Source organism: Corvus kubaryi, unplaced genomic scaffold (genome assembly GCF_017639235.1).
Source record: "Corvus kubaryi isolate FWS band 111438036 unplaced genomic scaffold, C.kubaryi_AGA036_p1.0 37334, whole genome shotgun sequence".
In the NCBI taxonomy this organism is placed as follows: domain Eukaryota; kingdom Metazoa; phylum Chordata; class Aves; order Passeriformes; family Corvidae; genus Corvus; species Corvus kubaryi.
The window spans coordinates 2,851,290-2,860,672 of NW_024581108.1; positions in this window are offsets into that span (position 1 = coordinate 2,851,290).

Genomic DNA, 9,383 nt, shown 5'->3' on the forward strand with positions numbered 1-9,383 from the left:
TGAAATATCTATTATGGCATGACAAATGTGAATGTGTTGATAAGGAGGGAAAAATCACTATACTTGACAATTAATTTTAGTTGCTGGAAATAACTGACCTTTGAGGCATTAAAAACTGTTTACTAAATACAGCAAAAGGATATAACCAATTTCCCTTCATCCTACTGTGGAAATTAACACAGAATCTGTTGCAGTTCAGGTAAACTCAATGACATTTGTACCATATAGAGTCTTTTATTCAAGACAATTTTTTATGTACTTCGTATGTCCACTGCTTCAGTGAAAAGAACAGATGCTGAAAAGCAACATGCAATGATGTATAGATTTCATATTTGTGTAAAAAATGAGTGATCTGCTTCCTTACACTGAAGAGGCAATTTTACCCTCATCTTTACCACTGTGCAAGTGTTTGACCCTGTACTTCTCAATAGCATTATTAATCATATCATAATAAAACCTTCACTCAGGCAAGTCCACCACAATTTTGGAGAAAGTTATCTTGGCAGATTAATTTTTGCCCATCTGTGTTTCTCTGTGTGGGATGTAAATATTGTCATTGTCTTAAGGCTTTGCAAAAAAAAAATCAACTTCTCTTTCATTTTATTTCATTCAAGATTGCTTTATGGCCCATTAAAACAGATTGCTGGTTGCTACTGAGGGATGCTGCTGCAGTCTGCATTTACATGGCTCAGCTGCAGCTTGTTTATAGGTGCTGTATTTTGTGATACTGCCTTGTTCCATATATTAATCCAGGTTAGGATTCAAAGCACAATGGACGAGGCTAATTTCCATTCGCCTGTCTCTTTAATTGATTATCTAAGGGTTTTGGTCGTAACAGAACTACACAGTGAGATTTCGAATTTTAGGACTGCCCTCCAAAAGCTGTTTCTGGTTCTGTTTGTGTGGGTTGATTTGTTGTTGTGACTCTGTTTGCTTGTTTGTTTAGGTTTTGTTAGTTTGCTTTGGTTTTTGTGTTTGTTTTGGGTTTTCTTTCCCCTGCTGTTTTCAAGTTAGTTAAGTGAGGCTTTTATGCATGAGTAACAAACTAAAGGAAAAAAATGAGCATCTGAACCTGGATCATGGTCAAAGCTTTTTTGGTGGGAGCATTTTTGTTGGTCTGCACTCCTTTCTGTGTTGTTTTTCTTTTGGGGGAATTTCATGAGTGGGCTTTTCAGACAGTGTAATCAGGTCTTAAAAAATTTCTTAGATAATGATGCAGTGTTGTGCACAAAGGACTCAAATTCAAGAATTTCCAGCAATTTGTTTATACTAATAGTGCAAATCAACCTGAGATCATGATAGACAAGTAAGGATTAGTGAAAACTGTCGTGTGTCTGAGTCCTTTGTAAAGCAGACATACAGACTGTCCTTTCAGAGGGAACGTGTGCGTGATGTTATTAAGTTGGACACGGATGAATTTACTTTTAACTGTGCCTTAGATATATAAATAATATTGATGTTAAGAATTAGAAAATATTGTATAGGTTTAAAGTCACCAGAAAATACTGGATGTTGGAGCAAAATAGCTTTCACTGTGAAATGACCAGTGAAACTTGTCCAAAAGGAAGTGATGAAGGTGGTTCTTTGCTGAAAGGCTTTGTATCATCTCACCACTGGCTGCATCCCTGCGAGTCCCATAACACATTTTATATATTTATCACCCATGACGGTAAGTGTTCCTTGCCTGGCTTTCTGACTGGTGTGTTTTGTGATCATTCATGCTGGGTTACATCAGTTTTACTGTGTTACCTCAGTCAATGAGATGTGAATTGGTACAACCCGCTGTAAAAGGAGCTGGACATTTTAGGATAAAATGATTTGCTATATATGTCTAGAAATTTGAAGAAAAAATGGTTTTCTTTTTTCTCCAGGAAATTCTGAGGTTTTTGTGTCTAAAAGACAAATTTAGAGGTCCCCTTATTACTGAAGTATGTCCAAAATATAGGAGCAAAAAACCCCAGATGATATCTGTTTATGTAATTAAATGTATTTCTAATTGACATTGTGTCTGAATGCAGATGAGACAAGGATGTATCACAACGTAGAGAGAGTTGTTGTAAGTTCTGTGCAGAAACATTAGAAGGAGAGGTGAAATGGAACTTTCTCTTAATTCATACCTTGTTTTCCTGCTAATTTTTACTCTTTGTTTACTCTAAACTCCATGTCCTGTTCTGGTAGGAAATTTCAGACTCTCCCCTGGGAGGAAAAATGAGCTCTGAGAGAAATTTAGATTGGATGCCCATGTTGGATTTTCTTTCAGAATCTGTATGTATTTAAACTTTGAAATTATTGGAGTACAAGTAAATGCAAAAATTCTGAGTTTATAACACTTTCCTGAGTCTGTGTAATTCTACACCACAATTTTATTCCTTTTAGGGTTACATAATGGGAATAAACATATTCTTTGTTCTTTGTTAAACACAAGTTTGATAGCAAAGAGAAGGAAGAGGCTTCTGTTTCATTATTTATAGTCAAGCAGAAAGTGAGTTACTGCTGCTTTAGAAACACCAAGAGGTGTGAAAGGAGCTTACAAATATTCCTTGGCTTGGAGAGAGAGTAAACCTCTATCCATATTTCTTCCCCTCCCTTCTCATATTCAGGATGACAGCCTCATCATAATGTGGTTGGGAAATTTTGTCATAATCAGAGAAACTCATCTCATGGCTCAAACCTTTCATAAATATATATTTACTTTCCAGTGGAAATTTCTGTTTCTCATCAAAAAGAGTTAACGATCTTAAAGATCCTTTTCTGACACCTTGATACCTTTGTTCCCTTCCTATTGTAAAATGGATTTTGTTAGCACCCTAATGTTATCCTGAGCTGACCTCCTAAGACCAGGATCTTGAAATTTGTCAGTCCAAGACTGACCTTCATGCAGGGCTGAGGAAAAAAGAAATTAGCCTCTAGCCAATGCTAGCTTATTTTAGTAAAATTAATTTTTAAGGTCAATCTTTTTTCCAGAGCTGTCTTTGTTCCTTTGAAAGATTAGGAGCTGGTTTCTGTATTGGACATATTGATTTAGTACTTCACTTGAGTTTAACATTAAAAAAAACCCAAAAAACTTTCACTTGTATCTTAATTTTTGTCTTGAAAAATTCTGAACCAGGTTACTCAAGATTTGCTCATTGGACTGCAGTTCCCTTGAGATTCCTAGCACTTGGCTGAGATCCTGACTTGGGGAACTAAGTGAAAAAATTCAGTAGAATCCAAGATTTTACCTGATTTTAGTAATATTTTCAGGAAAAAAGGGCATACACATTTATGGGACATTGCAACATTCTAAACCTAATTCATTTTCTAATTCAGAACAAAATCTGAAAATTTTGTAATTTGTTTGGTAACACAAATACCAAAAGTAAGAAACTAAAATTAAAAATGTTGCATTTTTAATAGCATCAAATGTTATGTTAAAACCTTTTTCTAGATAAAACTTTATTTGTTAAAGTGAGTGACTTTTATGGGGAAAAGAATTAAAAGATTGTTTTCCTCTAACACACTTATATTTAAAACATGTTAGCAGATTTTAAATATTTCCATAATGTTACATTTTTATAACCTGAGATACTCCTTTTCTGTGTATTGCATGGAACAATAATGTAGAAAGAAGTGTGTATCAGCTCATTGATTTATTTTGGAAATCACTAGACACAGATACATAGTAATTCTGTCTTCTAGTATTTTCTTTGCATTTCTTGCACTGTGTCAGACATTCTGTCAATATTCATTTCTCATCTGTAGCTTTTTCTGTTTGATTCTTGCTGCTCATGTAGTGCCTGCACCTCTATTATGTGATAAATAATTTTCAGCCTATTAGTTTCCATTTTCAGAGTATAATCATAACTTAAAAGAGGAAAAACGCTCATTATCTTGTCTTGCTCACACTTAGTTTTAAACAAAATACATTGAAGTTGTACTGAAATAATTTCATTATCACTAAGTGAATTCACCATTGTTTTAAAAACTTACTACTAAGCCCTACTCATGTTTTCTTTTCTTACTAAGTTAATTTATATAACAATTTTATGTAGCTCTCATAGAGGTGGTTCACATGATAAATGTAACCTTATTCAGGAAGTGCTGTGGACTGCCCAGGAAGGGACGTTATGAAAAGCAAATTTCATCATGATCAGTAGAGGTCAACGGGGCTTTGTGAAGTCAGCCTACTAACATTTTACTTAGAACTCGCCCGAGTTCTAGAACTCAAGAAAGACTTGGAAATTAATATTTATTAATGTCAAACATTCATATTTTATTAATGTTTTAGTCTACAAATGTAGGAATACAATTTGTATTCTGCAAGAAAATTTGAATCAGCCAACAACATAGCAAAAGCTGTCATAAAGTTCACCAAATATGACTTTTGATGTTAGTACAATTTCCATATAACCTTTTCAGAATTATCAGTACTGTTTTATATAAAATCTATTTCTCTGACAACTGAAAGCAAAAAAGAAAATAACAACCAAGCTTGGAAATGAACTTTAAAAAAAAAAAAAATTATTTTATTTCCTAAAAATATCAGGAAAGAATCAGAGCTGACATTCTTTCCTGTGTAGTCAGTTCTGTTACCTCCCAAGTTTGCTGATCACTTGGAAAAGAATCCAAATGAGCTGACACTGGGGAAAAAAATTCTGGCTGCTGTAAATGACTGTTTAAAAATATCTTCTTTTTCAGAAAGAATATATATAAAATGCTGTTCACAAAGACAAGTAAATTTGCCCAATGGCAAGTTGAAAAAACCCCAAACATGACCTCCCTCCCCAGTAATCTTTTCATAAGGTTTGCCTATTATTATATGAATTTATAGTGTGCTGTTACAGATTATATAGAATTTTATTAATATAAATAGCTAATAATAGGTGATGTGCTGCTACAGGACTTTCAGCTGGAAGAAACATGGGATAAAAATAAGATGAAAAATAAAAATTATAATGATGCTATGTTAAAATTGTATTGTGCTTTAAGGTGTTAATTTGCCCTTTGCAAGTGAACTGCAGGTTTCCTGTCTGCCTGCACACAGGCATGTGCCCTTTGGAATAGCTAACACGGATCCTGATTGCTCCAGGGTCTGTACTGCACTTCAATTAAATTGTTTCAAAGTCCCAAGGGGTCTTAATTTTCATGATCCATAAAATAATTGTGGCTTAAAGTGTTTACAGTGACATGAGGAAGGTTATGAAATTAGTAGTTCCTTATTGTCTTTTATTTAAGGATGCTCAAATTTTGGCTACTAAGTAAACGCAGGAGTTACTTTCAGACTGTTGATGCCCAACGTGAAATGCAAGACTATGCTCAGAGGAAAATTAAAATGCAGGGAGTTTGTATCAGCAATTCAGAAGGCAAGAGTCCCTTTAATCCTTGAAGCATTTCTCTTAAACTGGGAATTTGTGCTTCTTAGCAATTAGTGTGGCTGGTATTTGTTGTGTGTACTAATCCATAGCAGGGTGCTTGATGGTAATTCTCCCACTCATGGTTCAAGCTCGAAAGAACAAACATGCTTAAGAAAAAGGGGTTGCTGTCTTCTCTGAATCTGTAAAAAATCCATTTTCTTCAGGGTTTTGGTAGTACTAAGTTTGTTTAAAGAACAAAAATTCATTGGCTTCTGAAATGAGGAGGAGATACCCACTTAATTTAATGCTCTATGAGATGCAATGGATCTGTTAGGAAGCCTTCAGCAATTCAGATGTAGGGCTTCCTGTTAGAATAGGGCCCATAACATAACTTTTCCACAGTATGCTCTTTCCTGGCAAGAGCAGCTCTCAGAAGTTGTCTTTCTTTTAACATCTTGCAGAAATCCAGGCCGTCTCTGACATCTTGACCTGCCTTTTAGACCAATAGACTCTTTCAAGTAACTCCAATGCCATGATTTTGCCAATAACTTATTCCTTTCAGTGCATCACCTGTGTCCAAATATCCATGGGCCAAATATTATGGTTTTTATTTGCTACCCCTTTTCCCAGTAAGCCTGCCAGGCTTTCTGGCTCATCCATTCTCTGTAACCATCTGAGACCGTTCTCAAAATTTGGCATTACATTTGCTGTGACTCAGAGGCAGTTTTAATGAAAAGGTTATTGTCAGTTGTTCAGAGGTTTCATCTTTGAGTTCCTTTAGATGTCTTGGATGAATATCATACGGTTCAAACAACTTACTGTGTTTTCTGTTAGAAAACTTGTCACAGAAGAAAAGAAATATTGGATTAAAATGTGTTTTTTATTATCATGGATCCAGATACTGCATTACTGAAGAGAATTTTGCCAGTAAATCTAGGAGGACAATCTAGAAGTGCTTAAAGAGGGAAATCTTACTCGATAACTTTAAAGAAATTTGAAGTAAAATGCCAGTATCAAAGTCTGTGACAAGGAGGAATAGAGCCAAATTGCATAAAGGGAAGTGTAGTACAACAGGATTTTTTTTATTTTGAAAGGTAAGTTTGTTCTGTCTTTGAAGGTATTTAAGAGCAGAGTAGGCTGGGAATATCACAGGTATGCCTGATCTTTCTTGAAGAAGAGGGAGCAGACTCTGTCATTGTCATTGTTACTGAAAGTGCTGTGAATGGATGTAAAACCCTAAAAAGTGATCTGTGGAACTGCATAAAGAGGTGGAATGTGCACAAAGGGGTGCTGTGGCTGGAGGCCAGTGGCACCGCAGAGCAGGGTTGAAGCTCCTGGCTGTTGCCAACATCTGGCTGCTGTGTCATGACAATAATAACAAAATCTATGCTACTGTAAAAGCAATTAAATTGCATGGACTGGTATGCAAAGTACTGATTCATCTTCATCTCACTTTCTTGGCCTCCAGACAACATGAGATATTTACAGTATGGCGGTAGCTCTTCGCACCCCCCCCTCCCCCCCAAAAAAATAAAATTATGTGATCCATCAAACCAGTTGCAAAGCTTGAGTGTAGATTATTTTTTTGATATGGTCACTATTTTCTATAATTCTGTCACACAGAACTAGGCAATTAACCTGGGCACCAGTTTTTAACTATACATTTTCATTTATTTCTGACCAACAGTATGCAAAATTTCCCTAAGCATTATTTTCCATTGTGAAGAAGCTGCTGTTTCAACACCTTTTATTCATGTGTCCACTTTTTCTTCTTTATCAATAGTTCTTGAATTCAGACTTAAACTGGAGACTCATATTTATAATTAAGTCTGATTATGAGGTTGGTAGAATAATCTGTGGGTGAATTAGTCTGTCCTATCATTCCTTCCTGCTGGATGAATGCTTGGGTCACCCACACAAACTGGGGAATCTAAATGCATCATTTTCCTTTTGTTGAGCTTAAGGTCTGCATCCAACAGTTCAAATCCAATAACAGTCAGATTCTCACAGCAGTATTTTGAGGACATTAGTGGGTAACTAATACTTAGTGAGTATTTATATACATTATATGTTAGTGTTGATAATTGTCTCAGCACTGAAATGGAGTAGTTTCTTCTGGAAACCTTACAGGAAGCTTATAAATAAAATAATTTTAAACACTAGGAAAAAATGTTCCTTTTTTTTTGTTTTTAAACACAAGGAAAGAAAAAACCCTCAGCCAGCTTAAGCCCTGGTTCCCTTTTTAGCATGGTGAATACTGTCACAAGACTTAGAAAGAGATGTATTTTTAATGCCTAGATGGGACCATAGTCACTCTCTAGAATCCTTTAACAAAGCACTTTGTTGTTGTCTTTTTTAGCTCCATTAAAATCCACATGTTCCTGTTTTGCAAGCAGATCAGTCCAGACAATGACACTGTCCTGAATTTAGGCTGCCTCCCAACTTACAAGGGCATCTTCCCATGGTTGTTACAATAGGGATATTTGGAGCTCCTTTGCTCATCTGTAATTGCAAGATGAGAATTTGCTTGAGGAGTGCAGTTAGAGGAGTGTATGGTGCAGTTGTTGCTACCAGAGGCAGCCTGGTGAGAAGTACTACAAACGGAAGAAGGATGGTGCACTGAAACAACATTCCTAGGTGCCATAATTATTTCAAAGTTAGCAAAAGCTTGTAATGGTGATGGGATGTTTATGTGTAGAAGATAGGGAAATTTCACCCTCTGTGGTCAGACATTCACTCTCCCTGTAAAGAGCAGTTGCCAGGTACGAGTAGGCTGTCAGAATTTAACCGTAATGTCAAATTTAGTGTCTTTCTATAGAAATACTATTTCAGTTATAATGCATTACATTCTCCAGCTAACTGCTGTCCTGTGTTCCCCATAAATTATTCCACAGTATGAAATAAAAAATCCTATAGACAATTGGCCATGACTTTTTGAACATGTACTAGGTTTGAGAGGTGAAACTTTCTGATATAGCAAGATCTTTCTGCATAAATGCACTATTTCAATAAAGACTTTACTGGAGACATTTCTTAAATTCAGGAAGGAAGGAATGATAACACAAAGGCAGACTAATTCCCTGTGGAAGAGATCTGTAGTAGGATCTGGCTGTAACTCATTTAAAATAGAGACTTCAATGTCAATCTCTGCAGTGCCTTTTCCTCAGGGCACTAGAGTTAAGGGCAACTTTCAAGAGGTGGTTGATGGTCCATGACTGAGGATAGAGCTGGACTTCTTTTCTCTCCTGCTTCTGTGAACCTAATCTGTTATGTGAGCTCTGGTGCTCAGCTGATTCCTTGGAGAGCCTGCTTGGTCTTCCTAAGCTAGAAGAAAAAGACATGAAAAAAAATTAGCTGAAAGGGATCACTGAGAAGCCAGATCAGTCCAGAGATGTTGGAAAGGAAAAGGAGGCAATTCAAGCATGGAAGGACTGGGAAAGGTGGATTTGGATCAGCAAATCATTGGGCCAAATGTAAGATATAAAAAAAAAATCTGCTGATCTCTTTCATGCAGTATCTCCTCTTAGCATGACCCTATTTTATCTAAATAAATAATTATTTGTCCTGGGTTGCAGTGTATTCTATTACCATCCCCATCAGCTGTTAAAATCAGGTGGGGCAGTGTTTCCTTGCCTCCTTCCCCCCAGACTATCTTGCTGTTAATTGCCCATCATTGTCCTGCCGCCTGACTCAGAGATAACTCCCTCCGGACTATCTTCTGTTAATGAGCCTAATCAACACTCTGCCTCATGACTCGTTACCCCATTGTGAGATGCTCCACCCAGAGGGAGGAACCAAGCATCCCATCGTGGATATAATCTGAGGCTGAACACCAGAGACACCGGGCTTCCCACTGGATTTCCAGAGGACAGGAGCTACACAGCCACCACTGGACTTCCAGAGGAAGAGCAGACTGTTTCACTACAGGATCACTGCTTCAGAGGACTGCAGCCACCATTCTACCAGACTGCTACCACCACCCTGCCTAACAGGGTGTCAGGTCGTACCTTGACTCTGTCAGTTTGACAGTGTTTTCTTTTACCTTTTTTT